Genomic DNA, 20,252 nt, shown 5'->3' with positions numbered 1-20,252 from the left:
GTGATAGGGGTCAACATACATTATTTTCACTTATGAAACTGCCAAAGCACACATTTAAAGAATAAAACATGGAAATACAATGGTATCATCCATTTCTATGTAGTATGTTACACAATTCTTTCTGTATATGTAATACTGACCAACATGAACTATAAGAGAAAATTATAGATTTGATGTAAATGAGAAATTTACGACCCAGGGAATAGCTCAACCTTAATAAAATATTTCTGCAGAAGCTACTTGGGAATCTAGATTTCATAATCCAAGTAATAACTATAAAAGAGGGGACAGTAAAATATGTGATGCTAAAAAATAAAGAGGAAGGAACACAGAAGTCAAAGATTTAAGAAGGTCATGGAACATGGTAATAGTAATAGTAGTTACCAAAGCTAAAGATGTTGGAAGAAATTTTATGAAACTCCAGTAGTTTCTAAAATAAGTTTAACACAATTTTTAAAAGGGGAGTTTAAATGAAGGCCCTCCACGTAGTGACAACATGGCTATCAGAAGACATGGGTTATTAAATGAGAATCTCAGAGCCATGCACAGATTACATCCCTAAAAGCTAATGGTCCCAGAGAAAACATGGGTACCTAAAATGATACATCCTATTGTCAATGATATTAGCCATAATCTGTAACCAGGTGCTGAGATCCTGCTTGTGAAAACACAGTATACTTTTGTTACAGTGCACAGAGAAATCTACTTTAAATTGAAGTAAAATCTCTCCTGGCTAGCTAGCATTCAGAGTGCTATGCAGACTCCTGGCAAAGTAAAGAAATCAATGGTCTTTTCCAGGCCTGGACCCTTCAAATTAAAACATACTGACTTACCAGGCAAGATATATGCAACAGTATAATAGTGGCAAGACAGTTTATGGGTGGTAATCAACTGTTTTCTTGATTATATTCGAGACCTATTTCTGGGGAGGGAATTCATGCCTAATACTGTAAATGAAATTAAACTTCCTTGGTCCAGGAAGTGATAAATATTTTGTTCAATAAGATCAGGTTAACAAGCTTCTGCTTTCGTATTTCTGCTTATCAAGATTTCTCCTGGTCCTAATCCTAATAGTCAGAGAAGCTTTTATCAATAGTGAGATGGTGAAAGGGACAATAAGTGACTGTCAATTGCTCGCCTTAGATGGAATATTTGTATCCTTATCAGCCACTGCCAAAATCTGAGACTACTTAGAGATATTAGAGCTGGATTTTGAGGAGAAGGGCTGCAAATACTATGGTCTGAGTATGACATAGCTGTTGTACAAATGAACTCATAGTAGATGTGATTATCTGTATAAGATCATGCTGGTTAAACGTTCTAGCATGGAGTGAATGGGTCTCTGGTTGGCCATGAAACTTGAAATTGACAGCTGATGGGGGAAAGAAAATTACTAATATTTGGAGTATGGCCATGTGCCCAAAAGGTTGAGTTTATACTAATTTGAATCATGATCTTTCAATAAATAAGTAAATTAAAAGGAAGACAATGAAATCAGGCAGTAGTTATGATAAGGGATCTTCCATTTACTTGCAGAGCAGAGTGAGGGCTGAATATGATTAATATATACAATACACAAATAAAAGTACTATATATACATATATATGTACACATTTAAAAAGTATATATACATACCTACATGTTTATGGATATATGGATACATAAATACCATAAAGATATATGCCACATGTATATATAGTATTTGTATATATGTATATGATCATTTTTAATCATTGAAAATTTTATTTTACTAACTCATTGAATATTGGTTAAATGTTGACCATATCTCAGGGCTATTAGTTTTGATACTGTGTAAAGAATAATGAATAGACATAAATTCTTTACTGTGGACTTATGATTACTTGGATGTAGTATAAAAGAATAACAAACTGTGAGAAATGTATAGCATATCTTCCAATGGGGAAAAGGCGAAATGAGTTAAGTAAACAGGACTGGTAAGAGTGAGCACTCCCTTCGATGGCAATGTTTATGCACCTGTAGAAACCAACTTGCGGTAGTGATAATTTGCCGTTACTCAATATTCTGATGATGTAGCTCACCTGGAGTGAACTTGGAACAGAAAAGCAAAAGAACATGCAGTGAAAATGAGATCAGATATGGGGTCAATCTATGCCTGGAGGGGGGATAAAAAAGTATGTAGTCATTAGAAATCAAAAATGAAACTATTGGGCAGCTTCAAGAATTTGATTTGGCATGAGTTCCTTATTCCTGCATTACAGGTAATATTGAAAGGCTCCCAATAGAGAGCATCAGCCCCACTTTTTCACCATGGGAGACTGGGCACATTAGTATGTACACAGTTTATTGACACACATGAGACCAGAGGGTTTTATGCCACGATAAATTGATCAGAATGTGCTCATAGGTTCTTTATGTAGTTGACATGAATTAAAACAAAATGGTAGGGGTTAGGGATTTAGCTCAGTGGTAGAGCGCTTGCCTAGCACGCACAAGGCCCTGGGTTCGGTCCCCAGCTCCGAAAAAAAGAAAAGAAAAAAAAAATGGTAAGGGCAAAATTTTGTGTGGGATTAAAAAAATGATAATTGCATGGGCAAAATGCACACTCTCTTCTGGAAACTTCTGTGTATTTTTAGTTATTGAAATTAACCACTTTTTTTTTTTACGACTCCTGAGTAAATGGGTATTTATTTAGGGCCACATGTTCTGTCTGGTCTCAAGTGTTTATGCATTTAATATTTGTTTAACAAGAAATCTATAGCTAGTTAATTAAATAGCATGCTTAATATCTCATTTTCTTCAGTCGTATGGGTAAATGCTAATTAAATTCCTGAGAATGCTTCAGAATGTAATGTAATAATAAGAACAGCGTCATACACATATTGGTACTGCTGATTTGAATTAATTACATTGCAAGTAGATTTATCTTCCCTATGTTTATACCTCAATAGGTCCTTTTCTCTGACAACCATTGGGGATTTAATTTCCATATGACTGCCTTATTAATTCTAAATTAAATATGTTTAGTAGGTGTTTAAAACTTATTGAAGCTAGAATTTCTGATGTTTCCTCTATGTATTCTGATTAGAAACCTAGTGTTTAAAATTCCTGTTGTTTTATGCTGCTATGACATGAATAAGGATGATCAGAAAGGAAATAAAAAAATATACAGATTTTACCTTGGAAGTACGTAAGGAGTGTGCTGAATGGTGTTCATCGATATCTTGAGGGTTGGAGCTTGACATTTGGCCAACCATGTCCTTCAGAAATGATTGTGTTCTCACCTAGGTTCACAGTTTCTCTCTGTCCTCACTGAGGCTGCTGACTGAATCATGATCCTACCCTCTTTTATCATCTATAAAGACTTTTCATATTTCTTTCCTATCCACTGTGTATCTACTCTCCATACATCACTAGAAGGATCATTCACAAGGAAATCCTGAGACCATCATTCCTGTAGCAAAATGTTTTACCCTCAGATATGCAAAGGTGCAAAGGAGAGGAGGTTTTTGGACGGAGAAAAAGTGGGAGACAGAGGATTAGAGAGGGAGAGGGAGAAGGAGAGGCATAATCCAGATAGCTTGGAATTCACAATCCTGCTGTCTCATTTTTGGCAGTGTTGAGATTACAAGTGTCTGCCATCATGCCTGGGGTTCTTCTCCAAGTACACGTAACTGCTTCTTTCTCTGTTTAATAAATTCTTCATAATAAATATCACCTTTGCTTTTCTACTTTAACCTTCCCTCCCTGTCTTTGCTATCTGTGATCCATATCTGGCGACATGCATGCAAGTCAACCGAAAGCAATATAAATATGTGTGTTTAGCCTACATTAACTTGTATCTCATTTTTCTTATTCTTGTTTGGGGAGCGGTCATTACCAATGAATGAATTGGATTGTGAAGAGAATTATGTGCTTTCCTATAATGTCAGGATTAGTTTTCTCATTAAAATTTTCCTGGAACGCTTTCCTACTTTGGAATTTTTATATATTTTCTGCTTTCTGAATTGGCATTATTCTTCAACCCAGGGACTTCCTGGTGAATACTTGTTAACATTTATTCATGAGCCATTCATTGTTCTCATTTACTGTCTGAAAGCAGCTTGAAGAAAATGTTTGTTTGTTTGTTTGTTGGCATATTCATCTTAATCAGAGTCAACCATTGAAAGAAATCAGGACAAGGATTCAGAGGAGAGCACAGACAGGAATCATGAGGAAAAGATACTGACTGGCTGACTGGCTATGGCTGGCTCAGGTTTTCCTCTCATACAATTCAGGGCCATCTCCCTAGCTGTGGCATCATTCTTAGCGGTCTGAGCCAGTGATCTGAGCCTTCCACTATCGATCGTTAATCAAGAAGTTGCTCCAGAAACTTGCCTACAGGCCGGTCTGATGGTGGTATCTTCTCGATTCTGGTTCTGTCTTCACGGATGACTGTATTTTGTTTCAAGAAAGCTATTCAGGATACCTGCAAACTCTGATGCATGCGGTATGCTGGAGAAAACATTCGTCATGGAAATAAGGAGGGAGCACACAAATTGATAACCAGTAATCATGCTCTTATTCACGGTACTAGTGGAGTAATTTAACACCTTTAATGGTGGGTTGATTTTTAATAGTAGAAACTGAGGAGAATGTAAACAGGTCAAATACACCTGCAAGATCTACATACAGGCAATTTACAGTATGCGTTCTAACCATCAGTATGTATTCTAACCATCTGATCAAGGCGTAAAGCCTTTCATTTTAACAAACTTAAGAAAGTATGCAAAGCAGGTCCTCATAAGTATTAGCTTTTATTATGATAAACAATTTGCTTTATTGATAACAAAACAAATTCTCAGTGACTTCTTCAAGGCAAGTACTATACAGCAACGATAACAAAGCCCATGCTTTTACTTGTTCTATAATAAATAATAAATGCATGGAACTTGTAAATAAACAGGAACAAATGAATAATTTAAAGGCTGCAGTGCCATAAATAAATCATACGTTTATTCAAAGAAGATTGAAAATTTATTTCTTATTGATGCTATTAATGTTATAGTGATTTTTAAAAGAAATTTACAGTAAGATAATTCAACAGTTATGATTGCAAATGAAATGACAATATTTTATAAATGTATATACATATATTTCTGAAGTATGATTTTTTTGTAAACGTTTGAAGAATCAGGGAAGGAGAGAATTAGAAAAAGAAAACAATCAAGATTTGTTTTATATCAGTTTCTCAATAATACTATATAGTCCATTAGAAGGTTAGTTGTACTTGTCAATTATTTTTAGATTTTTTTCATATAATATATATTGATCATATTATTTCCCTCCTGAATGTTCTCCCAGATCATCACTATGTTCATTTCCAAATAGAATCATACATATTCTCTCTCTCTCTCTCTCTCTCTCTCTCTCTCTCTCTCTCTCTCTCTCTCTCTCCCCTCTCTCTCTCAACCAAACCAAAATGAAAACCATTTGACGAAACTTCAAACCATAACAACCATAATAAAAATACTCATAAAAATAGTATATAATCTTAAAACACCTTCCTCAAACCTTTATTCATTTCATACAGAGGTTTGTGATATTCAACATTAAGGAAAATAACTCAACAAAAGTCATGAAGTTATTTACTTAGCTTTTGGTTACTAACACAGAATACTGAAAGAATGAACTTAAAGGACTTGAAAGGTTTATTCAGATTACAGGTTTAGCATTGAAGATTTAGTCCAGAGTTGCATGACTCAACTTTCTTTGGCCTGAGAGATGTAGGGCTACATGGTAGGAAGAACGACTTTTCCTATGCTCTCTAGGAAGCAAAGTGAAAAAAAAAAAAAAAGAGAGAAAAGGGGTCAGATAACAATATCTCCTATGCCACATTGCCAAGCTTGGTGTGGCTCTGGTGGGGACAGAGTGACATGGTGGTGATGTGGATCCTGCCCCTGGAGGAGGCCTTGTTTGTATAACAGTATACTTACTTTGTTTACATATCCTCTTTGTTAATTTTAATGGCTCCATGACAATCTGAGACAGCAGGGTCGAGGGTGTGGCTATGTCTTCACAAAATGGTAAATGCTGAGACCTTCAGAACAGCTCTTAAAGATATGAAGAAATGCTTGGAAGACCTAAGAAAAAATTCACAGACCACATGAAACTCAAGAATAAGGAAGATCAAAATATGGATGCTTCATTCCTTCTTAGAAGGGAGAACTAACTACACATGGGAGGAAATACAGGGACAAACAGTGGAACAGGGACTGAAGAAAAGGTCATTCAGAGACTGCCCACCTGGGGATCATCTTACATGCAGCCACCAAACCCAGTCACTATTGCTGATGCCAAGAAGTGCTTGCTGGTGATATGGGTGTCTCCTGAGATGCTCTGACAGCACCCTACGATACAGATGAGGATGCTGGCAGCTAACCATGGGACTGAAAAAGGGGGTCCTAATGGAGGAGTTAGAGAAAAGATTGAAGTAGCTGAAGGGGTTTGCAACCCCATAGGAAAAAGAACACTATCAACCAACCAGATCTCACCAGTGCTCCCAAGGACTAAACTATCCACCATTGAATACACATGGAGGGACTCATGACTCCAGCCACATATGTAGCAGAGGATGGCCTTGCCCAGCATCAGTAGTCAGAAAAGCCCTAGGTCCTGTGAAGGTTTGTTTCCTCAATGGTAATGCCAAGACACTGAGATTGGAGTGGGTGGGTGGGAGTGGGAGCAGGGGGGGGGGGAAGGGAGTATGGGAGAAGAAGAAAGGGGATAAATTTGAAATGTAAATACATAAGATATCCATGCTTAAAATTGTAATTGTACTGATTCAGTAGCAATTTTGAAGATAATATTGAGTACTATAAACTTTACTACCCATAGCTTCTACAAACATAGATGAAAGATATTAATGTTTTCCAAGGTATGTTTGGAATTTTTGAATAGAATAGATCATAAAGAAAATGAAAAATAAAATATTTTTATAATTAAGGATAAGTTATGGAAAAGAGCTCTAAATACATCATATAAATTATAATTTCTCAATTATGCAAAATATTAGGATGCAATATGAATTATGAGTGGCTTCATGAATTTAAAGAAACAAAGGCAGTTACTCTGTGAGCCAGTTTGTCAGAGAGATACAGAGGCAGAAAGATTCCTGAATCCACGGTCAGTCTAGGACAAGCCAGGTTAAGCCCAGGTGTGGTAGACGTGGTAATTTCAGGGCACGGCTCCACCCAACTAGTTTATCATTTGTGCTTAAAAAAGGCAGACAGATCTCTGAACTCTTTTAAAATGTTAAGAAAAAAAATATGCTTGCTGTCTCTTAAGAATAAAACGGGATAAGATAATCAAAAGGAAACCTGGAGTAAAGGTCTAGATTGATATGTAAAGTAAAAGACTGGACCTGTGTTCTGCAAGAAATGAGCTGATATAGAGAATTTTTAAGGAAGAACAATTGAAGACAGACAGACAGACAGACAGACAGACACACACACACACACACACACACACACACACACACACACACACACACACAAACAGGCCATGGACTGAGAAATCTCTTAGAATACTATAGTTTGATTTCAAGTCATTCTTTTGACCACTCCCAGACACCCCTTGTCTCAGAAACCCTCTCCATGCCAAGGCTGGTCCCTGGCAGCACATTTTCTCCCATAAGACCGCATCTCTTAAAGGCTTCACTGTCTTCTCACAGCACTCTAGGAAGAGCCTTCAGATCACAGTTCGGACTTAGGGAAGTGGAGTTCTGTGGCTTTTCATTTTCAGCCATCTGCTGAGGTCTAAGGACTGTTTGAACTGTGTTGTTTTAGCCTGCTTCTTAAAAGCTTATTCAGAATTCCATACAAACAAGAAAATTCTAGTTATTCTCCAAAGAATGGCAACTGGTGTTTAATTGCCCATCACTAAAGGATTCATGGTGTGTTTACTGATAATTTTGTCTTAGAGAGGAAATCTTTGCATGTGAGTGTGGAATTATGGTATCTGCTCTATCTTTGTAACTTAAGAGCCTTTTTAATATGTGGAAGAATTCCTGATTCTGTCTGTCCTTACAGAATGTCAATATCTTATTTTACCCTGCTTTGGAAATCATTTCCAGTCTTTTGGATTTTAGCTAATATTTGTATCCTGTCTCTTTCCTTCATTTCCTGAATCCATCCAGGATTTCTTTTTGCATCATGCCTGGGTCAGAATAGTTGCTTGAGCCCATGTTTGCTTCTGCTCATTTTCAGCTTTAGTTGTCTCTGGTAAAAATTTTCCTTTCTTATGTACAAATGTATGGTGTGTGTGTGTGTGTGTGTGTGTGTGTGTGTGTGTGTACATATTTAAGGCAATAGCTTATCTATGTGGAGAACATCAATTGCTCTGTGTGTTACAGACAGAGAAAAGATGAGATTTTTTGTGTAGTCGAGGCAACAGTCCATCATGTCCGGATAGCTCTCTGAGATGAGCTCAAAATGGAGGATTCCCTTTCTCAATGAGCTTATCCTTCTCCAATGACCTTATCTAGCTAGTGACCTAAGCACAGGTGCTTGACCTTATCTGGAGGATGACCCAGCAATGAAATTCCTGTAAATACTACATGATTCAACACATAAGTCCCATTGAACTTTTCTCATTGTTTTGTTATGTAAAAATTAGGTACAGTGTTATGACCAATCAATCCTCCCTGCATGTAACCATCCCCCCAAAATGTATCCTATGCCTGAAACAATTAAGTAGAGCTGTCTCAAAGAAGTTGTCTCTCTGGAAGTCCTTCTATCATACTCATGGCTCTCTGAACACTTCCTCCTTAACTGTCTGAATGCATCTGCTCCCTCCTTCACCATGAGCATGTGGCCAGAGTCCTCCGGGAAAAGGGAGACCCATGGTCAGTCATTACACTGAACGGAGATATCCAATAATCTCTTTAATGTGAAAACATATTTAGATCGTCCATATTTTTCTTCCTTATGCTACATTCCAAGTCAAGTGAACTAGCTAGCCCTCACCTTTTAAGTCAATAGCACTCAAAATTTTAATGAGTATCAGAAAAACTGAAGAGCCTGGCAAAATATATTTTACTGAACTATACTTCTCCAGAAGTTTTCAGTAAGCAGGTGTAGGTGGCATCTAGATAGTTTATTTTTATTATTTCATAGTAAAATATACTTTCACTCTATCCATGTTCTTCTCTCTGCCCATAGCCTTCTGGAAGGTCTCTTCTCAATAAGATGGCTTGTTACTTTAATGCCTCTTGGGCATGACCTTCCATATTTCCAGATGACGCTGAGCCTTAAGTCTAGGCAAGGTTCAGATGATACTGATGCTTAAGTTTAGGTAATTTCTTGCAAAGACCCCAATCACCTACATAAAACCTCTCAAATGCTTTTCCACTTCCTTTCCACAATCTCAAGCATATGACTGAGTCTAAGGAAAAGGCTGCTCTGATGATTAATGGTATCAGCCCAACAGACTGTAGAATCACTATAGACAAGCCTCTGAGCATCCTAGCCAGGAACTGGCTTAAGCTGTTTGAGACAGCACCATTCATGGGGATTTGGTGTGGAATGAATAAAAAGAGAACAGAACTGCACAACAACATCTATCATCCCCTTCTTCTTGATTGTGGATGTGATGTCATCAGTACCTCAGGCTGCTGACAGGATGTTTAGCATGTAGAGTCTACTACTCTTCTTTCAGCTCCGTGAGAACTGTGCTATCAGTCCTGCCCAGGTTTCTTCAGATTCTTAGATGAAAGACACACATTCATTGCTCAGTTTTGTTTTATTATTTGTTTGCTTATTTGTTATTGGTTATTTTATGTATTTACATTTCAAATGTTACCCCCTATCCCCTACCTCTTCCCCCTGTTTGTATGAGAGTGCTCTCCTATCCACTCACCCATTCCTGCCTGACTACTTTAGTATTCCCATAGCTAGGGCATCAAGCCTTCTCAGAACAAAGAGCCTCCCCTCCCATTGATGCCAGATAAGGTCATCCAAACTAGAAAATATACTGAGTAAGGCAACTCAGTCACAAAAGAACACACATGGTATGTACTCAAAATAATTAGATATTAGGTAAAAAGCTCAGAATACACACGATACAACTCACAGACCATATGAAGCTCAAGAGAAGAAAGACTGAAGTGTGGATGTCTCTGTCCTAATTAGAAACGTGAATAAAATAATCATGGGAGGTAGAAGTGGGAAGGACTTGAAAGGAAGAGAGAAGGGGTAGGGAGAAAAGGCAGGTCCAGGATCAGGAGTGGGTGAAGAGGAGCTGGGTGGGGATGGGGGTGGGGGTGAGTGGAGGTGGGGGAGGGTCGAGGAGATGTACAAAGGGTCAGGAAATTGAAGAGAGAGAATTAGGGATAGCTACTAAAAAGTCCCAACAAAGGGGAGAGAAAATCTGTAGAGACCATATCCAGAGGTTAGTCACAGCCCCAGTTGAGGGATGGGGCCACCCACTCATCTCAATTGTTTCACTCTAAAGAAAATACAGGGACAAAGAGTAAAGCCCAGACTGAAGAAAAAGCCATCCAGAGAATATCCCACCTGGGGATCTATCCCATATGCAGCCATCAACCCCAGACCCTGTTGCTGATGCCAAGTAGTGCTTGCTGACAGGAGTTTAATATGGACGTGTCCTGAGAGGCTTTGCCAGAGCCTTACTGATACAGTGAGGATGCTTGCAGCTAACCATTGGACTGAGCATGGGGATTGCAACTGAGGAGTTTGAGAAAGGACTGAAGGAGATGAAGCGGTTGGCAAACCCATAGGAAAAACAACAATATCAATGAACCAGACCCCCCTCCAAGAGTTCCCAGGGACTTACACACCAACCAATGAGTACACATGGAAGGACCCATGTCCCCAGCTGCACACTGTTCAATTTCAACCTGCCTTATAGGTTCAATTGCAAGGCACTTCTAATCTACCATAGCTAGAGTGCCTTTCCCAATAATTTTAACTCAGAACCCTAAATGTGCATTCAGCTTCAGTTGCTCAGTTACCTTTAGTCCTAGCTCAACATCCTAATCTTCTGCCTAACGAAGTAGTCTATGGTTGCTCTGTCTCTGTCCAAGATCTCAAATGGCTGAGAAGCATATGTTTCCTCTGAAGATCCTCCTTTTGGGACCCAGAAGTCCCACCTCTGTCCTGCCTCCCAGCAATTGGCCTCTGCCATGTTTAATGATCAATCAAGAACAAATTACAGAACAGGACCTTAGCATTATAACCAGCCCCCTACAAGAATGAAGTGAGACTTCAAATTAGGAAGCCATATAAACCTCTCACCAATTGGGTTATTTATGGTAGGTCATTTTATCTCAATTGGGAAAGTCAGGATACAACCATTTTGTTCATATATGAACTATTTATTGAATTCCTACAAACCCCAGGCACTAAATTTAAACACTTGTCCCAAAAAGAACAGACTTCAAATCCATTTCCTTTCTTTCCTTCTTTCATTCATTCTTTCTTTCTTTCTTTCTTTCTTTCTTTCTTTCCTCCTTTCTTTCTTTCTCTCTCTCTCTTCCTTCCTTCCTTTCTTCCTTCCTTCCTTCCTTCCTTTCTTCCTTCCTTTCTTTCTTTCTTTCTTTCTTTCTTTCTTTCTTTCTTTCTTTCTTTCTTTCTTTCTTTCCTTTCTTTCTTTCATTAGTTCTTTTGTGAAAGAATTGGGATTTATGTACAGTTCAGCCAAACAAGAGGCAGCTGAGTAGACAGCAAGATGTCTCCCTCCCTCCATACTTGTAATCATTTTATAATTTATAGAGACTGATGAGACAAAGATTATAACATATGTGAACTCATGGATGAGATGCAGTAAATAGTTCTTTTGATCCTCTTTACACGGTCATTCCTACTATCAGTCCTTACTACTGTTCCTTCTCCTTTGCAACACTGAGTGTCGTCTTTGGATTGACATTAGTTGGAACTCTAGATCAACACGGGTTTAGACATCACTTCTATCCTATGTAATCAGAATTTAGACATTATTAGGACCTTGGTTGAATAAGGTGAAAATTGGAACTTGAGAAATATTGGTTTAATGTGCTAATATTTCTGTATGTGTCCATCTAAATTTTACTCTGTTATACTATGACTTATTGGAAAAAGTGCTTAAAAGTTATTTTGCCTGTGATAAAGAGAGAAGAAGACCAGGGGAAGGATAATTGCAATTCTGTCAAGATTTACATGGGCTATGTAAAGCTTTAGTACTAGCCTGACACCAGCTCATTTTGTTTTTTACCACTGAGAGTAACTAATGATTACTGAATGTCTTGAACCAAATTGACTTCCCTTTATGGAATAAAAGAAAACTACAAACATCTCATCAATATCGAAGAGGATATCAAATACCCTATCTCAGGATAATTGCTTTCATAATCATGTTTTGTTCTTTAAGAATACACAGTGTTACATGATAGCAACCACTGTTTTATTGAGCAATGAGGCAAATGTAGAATCAGGCATTTTACTTGACACAGTGAATCCTTAAGAAAATCTTAACGTTTCTCGTACTTGTTCAAGAAAATGATCACTATGTCCTTCCTAATCGTGATTTCTCTCCTACAACTCTTCCCAGATCCTCCTGTTCTATTGTCTTTCCTTTTCACCAAAAAGGGAAATGTTTTTCAGAGTTGTTTTGTTTTAAGACATGTCAACATTTGAGATTTTAACCATTTAGAAGTATGACTCCCAAGATTTTCAGGATCTAGAATTTAATCAAAGGATTTTGAGGGAATGTAACACTCAAGACTACTACATTCAGAACTATGTCTTTAGGAATTGTGATAAATTGTAACTCATTAGTTAGTTTGCTATTAGAGAAATGAATGAATATTTGTATCTCAGATAATTCAAATTGATGGAGAATATATCGAATGTCTGATATTACTAACAAGTTAAGTTTTAGATTGACATATGATTCAATACGTTCTTAATGAATGGTTTACTATATAAACATCTTTCAAAATGATGGTAAACATGTTTTACAGTTTAAAAGTTCATAACCACCAGAGGGCACGGCTTCTTACAGAAGTGTCTGAAAGGTGAACAAAAGAGAAAAATATATCAAAGCAAGAAGATCTAGCTAAATTTGGTTGGTCACTAAACCGGCTGTTTTAGTGAGCTCTTGTGGTGTTTATTGAACTAGGGATGCAGAAGTAGGGAAATTATTCACTTCAAGTCATACTGAACTCCACGTGGAGACTGTCTCCAAACCACAAATTTCACACAAGCAAAAATCAACTGTGTTTGAGCCTAAGATTTTTGTGCAAGATGTGCAATGACATTTGCAAATGGAATAATTAAGTCACAATTTAAAGTTAGTGGTAATGTCTCCCTAAATTGTAAGAAATCTTAGAGTTTATCATATGCTTTTGTCCCATTTTATATCACAGGTGAGAAAATTGAATCTTACGAGAACGAGAATGACTTTCTTGAGGTCATTCACAGCTTAATTCTAACTAGAATCAATGAAGCTGGAGATTTGGCTCAGTCGTTAAGAACAGTTTTTGCTGTACCACATGGCATTAGCTTAGTCTCTAGGACCCACCCCCAAGGAGGCTCACCACCTCCTCAGGTAACAGGCCTGCATGTGTTATACACACACACACACACACACACACACACACACACACACACACACACACACACGGAGAAAACACTCAGACACATAAAATAATATAAATAAATTTTCAGAAGAAGGAAGAACTAGAAATCCAGCTCTTCATGGGCCCACTTCAATGCTCCCTTGTGCCACAAGACAAATAGCCTAGGTTAACCTAAGGCATTAAGTAGACCAAGGGACTAATTACAGTTTCTCATCACCTTCTGCTGTTAGATAACTGCTGTTCATTAGTACCACTCCAGTCTATCCTCAACACATCCTTTAAACATTCCGCTGATGTGCAAAAATTTCTGCCCAAGATCCAGCACAAGCACACTTACGGGAAATTGCAGGACCAAGTGTTTCAAAGATGCCTGGAGGATATATTTGGTTATTGATGCTCTGAGAAGCATGAGCTGTATTCTTTTGATGGACAGAGGATGACAACAGTGTTTACTGAAGTGGTATTTTCTTCCCTCGGGGCTTTGCTGCAGGAGGAATGAGAAATATGAGAGGATTACTTCATTTTGTTTATTTATTTATTTAGTCATCGTACAATCTGTGGTCATCACCTCCTCTCATCAAACCCTGACCCACAAATTCAATTAGAGAGCTTTCCTGGAAATTCTCTTTTTCTTGAGGTTCACCTGCAGGGTAAGAAAGAATACATGTTGGCCAGAAATCAAAGACAGTGCAAACATCTTCTGCTCAAATTACTTTAAGTCCATATTTCTATTAAATTTCCAGTAAAGTACGCACAATAAATCATATCATTTGAAATTAATTGTTTCAATGAGGCATTTAATTTTGCACAATCCATTGCTCTGCATGTATATTAGCTAAATATTTATGAGTTGATTATTTCCAGAGCAGTCAGATTTGTTAAGGGTAGAAGATGACTGTCTTCTAGTATGATTTGCACAAGATTTTATTTTCTAAATGATTACTAAAGTGTCAAAGGTGTAAAGAATGTTTGTATATTTTATATAAAAAATGAACACGATGATTTAGCTTTTCAATTACTGCCCTAGTTGGTTACATAAAGCATGGCAGAAAGCATATCAGTAAAAGGCATCTTGCACATGTCTATCTATCAAATTATATATCACCACTGGCACTACTCTTCTTCAAGGAAGTTGCTCATTGTTGGGACACAAAAAGTCACCTTAGCCTAGAAATACTAAGCACTCTAAAGTTTCTGATTAGGTAAATAGATTTTCTTATTAAAAAAGATTTTTTTGTAAATAAAAAGGTAATAATTGGGGGTTGGGGATTTGGCTCAGTGGTAGAGCGCTTGCCTAGGAAGCGCAAGGTCCTGGGTTCGATCCCCAGCCCCGAAAAAAAAAAAAAAAAAAAAAAAAAAAAAGATAATAATTGTACTCAACTGTATGAATATTTTTTACTTTTTATGGTAATGTGATGGTTATATAAAGAAATGTTTAGCATGCCAGTAATAAATCTGATAATAACTTTTTTTTGCTGGTCGTTCTTCTGCGATCTAAAAGGCAAAACTTTATATATATATATATATATATATATATATATATATATATATATCGTCTTTTCTCCACCACAAAAGCTGCAAAGGTCACTTAAGTGCCATTTGTTTAACATTATTTTTTATTTTGATAGTTATTTACTTATTACTTATATATGAATACAGTTTTGGATTGCAAAGAACAAAATGGATTTTTTTAAAGGTGAGGGCAGACTGGAAGGTTTGTTGGGGTGGGGATAATATCCAGTAGGCAGAAACTGTTGGTAACATAATCAGAGTAATAATAAATGAAAGCCCAAGACAGTTCTTTTGCACATTTAAATGGCAATTTAAATTCATAGAGGTACAGTATAAACATTGATTTTTAAACAAAAACGAACTTCAGAAGACTATGATATATAATCATCACAATAATTTTAACCAAGAATAGTGATGCATGCCTATAATGCCAGCATTCAGAAGGCAAAGATAAAAGGAACTGGATTTTAAGCCCATATTGGGCTACATAATGAGTTGCAGTATCAAACAAGCAAACAAGATATCAACAAGAAAAGAAAGAAAATTGCTACTTGCCAACTTGGTCTAATGCTAAAATTCTTTTACTTTTGACCCATTAAGCTATGCAGTAATAATAATGATAATCAGCACATTTCCAAAAGATGATTAAATAAATCAAATTTAGGCCAGCTCAGAAAATTAAATGTTATATGTTTTCTCTCACATGAGGAATCTGGATATTATTTTGTGGGTATGTGCTTTTGTGTGTGTGTGTGTGTGTGTGTGTGTGTGTGTGTGTGTGTGTGTGTATGTGTGAGAGAGAGAGAGAGGGGGAGAGAGAGGAGAAAGAGAGAAAGGAAAGAAAGAGAAAAGGGTGGCTATCAGAGAGGGTGATAATTTGAAATGGAAGAGGATTAAGAAGATACAGAAGGGTAATTATGACCATGTGTTATATGACAATGGAAAGAGAAACTATTTAGAGATAGGGTACCAAGAAAGTAGAAGTAGAATGGACAATAATTAAAATAACACATAATCACACACACACACACACACGCATGCACGCACACACCCATACACACACACACACACACACACACACACACACACACAGATTCCTTTCAACTGATTTTACTTTGTCTAACATGTGGATCTCTTTCAGTTCTTTATTATTTTCTATTTGTTTGTTTACTAATTTATTCATTCATTACTTTTACCTGGGTCTTTGTCCATATCTACTTATCTTCCTGTCTAATCCACCACCACTGTTCCATCTAGACTCCCAAGACTACCAGAGTGAGGTTTCTAAGTCAATTTGATAGGTAGATAGCATTACTAATGATAATGCCATAAGAAAAAGAGAGGATGCAAATGAACCACATGGAGGCTAATTTACAGTGTTAATTTGACTAGAACTAGAATCACCTTTGAGGTATGCCTCCAGATTTGATGAATAACCATTTCTGAGTCCTAGTATCAATGTTCCATGGGCTAGGACCTTCTGTTGAATAAAAAGGAAAGAAAAGGAAATCCACTTGTTTATGACTCCCTGTGACCACACCTCATTCACCAAAACATTCTCCATAGTCAATGGATTGTATTGCCTATGCCTTAAGTAAAATAAACCTTTGCTCAATTTATTTATTCCTTGTCAGATCTTTGATCAGAACAATACAAAATTGATTAAACTGAGCACCTGTACCAGGCCAGAGTTTATTGATTCCATAAGCCAGAATCCCATCCCATGGTTTTGTTTTGTTTTCTTTTTTTTTAATTAACTTGAGTATTTCTTATTTACATTTCGAGTGTTATTCCCCTTCCCGGTTTCCGGGCAAACATCCCCCTTATCCCTCCCCCTCCCCTTCGTTATGGGTGTTCCCCTCCCATCCTCCCCCATTGCTGCCCTCCCCCAACAATCTAGTTCACTGGGGTTCAGTCTTAGCAGGACCCAGGGCTTCCCCTTCCACTGGTGCTCTTACTAGGATATTCATTGCTACCTATGAGGTCAGAGTCCAGGGTCAGTCCATGTATAGTCTTTAGATTTATGCAATGAGTTTGTCTGAGGAATGTGGAAGAATTTGGAGTTGTAGGCTAAATAAATGTCCAAACATTGTAAGGAGAATTACTGGGCCATTGTGGTAGGACTTTGTTATACTGATGCTGACAGTTAATGCAAATGGTGGTGACTGTTCATGAGGTTTCAGACAGGCAGGACAGCTGTCTCATTGACTGAAATAGAAGCCATTATCACTAAACTCTGGATGAAAAGATGTAACTTACTTCTATTCATATCCAGAAAACCTGAATAAACTGAATTCAGAAATAATAGAATAAATTGATTGGCTGGGGGACTTTTAAGGCAGTGAAACATTTATACCATGGCATGAATATTCTCACTGGGTCTGTGGAGGGTAAAATGAAAATCCAAGTAAGAAAGTGTGAGCATGCTTAAACTCCCGGAAGACTGAATGGATTGAGTTTGCCAAATCATTGGTGTCATTAAAGAAAAACAGCCTACCTTAGGGGTAGGACAACAGGAATGGCTCCTTGGGAGAAATAGCACCCACTGAAAAACCACTGCTTATAAAAATACAATTAAAAAGGGAAAGCCTAAGCCATGATTGCTAGCACTGAAATCCACTGCTTGAAAATAGCTGTCTGGTGAAGTGCTCTCCCAATTTCTGCTTTGAAGGTATATAGAGGTTGCTACATTTGTAATCCAAGAGTGTCAGTGCCAGGGTACCTCTCTTGTTGATAGTAATATTTAGCTCCATCCCGGAGTTGCTGATTTTGCAGGCATTCAAGCTACAAGAGTGAGGGGCTTTTGAGGCTTGCAAAAATGTTGGGAAAAGCTGCTGAAGCTATGCAATGTGTGGGTGAGAAGGGTGTGCATAAATCTGTAAAGTTGCAGACTAAGTTATAATGGAGACTCCAGGGTATTGGAAATCACAGAAATATAAAATGTATGCTGAGGAAATTTGTAAGCACCAGGTAGAGTCAGCCTAAATGAAACATCACATGATCTACAGACAATAGAGGCAGAGGGTAGGAGAGCCATTTCTATTGTAGTCCAGATAAGGCCAACAACACTAGATCCCAGACATAGAATTGTAAAATTTGGTATTTGCTCTGAAGATTTTCAATCTTGCTCTGGTATGAACTTTGATATTCTCCCATTTCTTCCTTTCATAATGGGATGTATACTCAGCAAAGTGGCACAGTGGATCTCTGTGACTTTTTTTTTATGTTTTTTTTTTCTTTTTAAGAAGTGATCTCAATTAAGAGATAGCCTTGAGTCTCAAAAGAAAAATGGTAACTTGGTAATTCCAATTAGAGTTGGCATTGATAAGACTTTGTGAATTTGGGGACATGACGTTAATGCCTTTGAATCGTGAGATGGTCATGAATATTTGAGAATCAGGGGTGAAATATTTCAGGAGTCAAGTAGATAAAGGGAGAATTTTAGTGCTTAATCTCCATTGTCAACTTGACTGTATGTAGAGTCACCTACAACATACACTTCTGAGTAGAGAGTAAAGCAAGAAGATGTCACCAGAGTGTGAGCACTGACCTTACTTTCTGACATTGCACAGGATGTGACTGATGACCACATACATCCTTCTGTTATGTATTCTTCAGAACAGTGAATGCTATTCTCTGATCCATGCGCAAAAGTAATCCTTTTCTTCTTTAAGTTGTTCCTTGTTATTAATTTGTTTACAAGGACCATAGTAACCAACAGAAACTTCTTGTATCTGAGAGTAATTGATTTCATTATATTTCTTTCTGAATGAGTTAGCCTGTCTACTAGAAATCACATGGCATAAACACTAGAACAGATTTGCAGTAAACACTGTATTTGTAGTGTGCATATTATTCATCGACTAATCAAATCAAAATGGGTCAGGTGCCCTACTAGGCACTAATCATTCAAATTTGAATACTATGTAATTACTTCTGTGAGGCTTGTCCCAGAAAAATTGAGGACAGAACAGATTATCATGCAACTATTAAATTTGATCCACAGTGTTTGATTTTGTGTGTGTGTGTGTGTGTGTGTGTGTGTGGTGAGAGAGTACATTTGTGTAATAATCATACACTACTCAGTCTAAGGTTAAGGAAATCCTCTCTGAAGGTAACATGTTTGATTTGTGTCATGAGATAAGTGAAGCTTGTTCAGACATTGATTCTATTCTTATAGAAAAGGGTTGTAAATAAATGCTCATAGATTTGGAAATTTGGAGGTATATGTGTGATACAATGAGGAAAATGCTAGTTTTCAAACTGTTGAAATCTTTTTCAAAACACCATTCTAAAACTTACTGAAATCATGACACATGGTAAGGTATTCAATGAAGAAAAAAACCATGAGCTTGCAGCCAATTATACTTGCATTTAAACATGGTAAAATTTACAAAATTTTGAGACATTTTATGACTTGTGTGACTCCTGGTTGCCTCTCTGTTAAGTCTCATTATTTAAAAAAAATGTCATAACAGGCTTTATAGAGACATCTGCTTGAATTTTATCAGAATTAAATGAAGCAATTCACAGAAACAACTCAAAGTACGGTGTCAAATGATCATTAATGAATGCCACCTCCATCATTCCTATTTCTTAGAAGCCTTTACAATTGGACTTAATTTACCAAATGTCTTCTGTACCCACTGATGTATGTCCTCAGGATTTTTACTTGAAAACCTCGTAGTGATACTTATTATTTTATTTTCCATCTTGTTAGTGACATTTTTATGACTTCTACCCCAAATTAAACTCATACTCAATGACTCCTATGTGGATACAGTCTTGATGACTTATAAGGAAGAAGGAACGAGAGTATCTTACATTCGAATGAACTAATAAGTCAAAATGACGTTTTAGAAGTAGACTTTCGATACAATGTTAGAAGTTTTTATTGTTTTATAATTTGAGCTATAAATTTGGGGGCATTTAATAAACTTTTTAATGGAATTAGTAGCTAGGTATCCACAGTGACATGAATTGAATCATCAGTCAAAGAAGGTGAAGTGTACTTTCATCGTTATGTAAAGAGGCAACTTTGGCCTTTTGTGATCACAGTACTCCCAGGATGATGACAGCTGTTTATCTCACGAACATGCAATGCTCACCCTGCCTTTCACCTTTCCTCACTTTTATTCCATCAGCA

The sequence above is a fragment of the Rattus rattus genome, chromosome 17, assembly GCF_011064425.1.
Source record: "Rattus rattus isolate New Zealand chromosome 17, Rrattus_CSIRO_v1, whole genome shotgun sequence".
Taxonomy (NCBI): domain Eukaryota; kingdom Metazoa; phylum Chordata; class Mammalia; order Rodentia; family Muridae; genus Rattus; species Rattus rattus.
The sequence above is the reverse complement of the archived record's forward strand: the minus strand, read 5'-3'. Positions refer to the sequence as shown.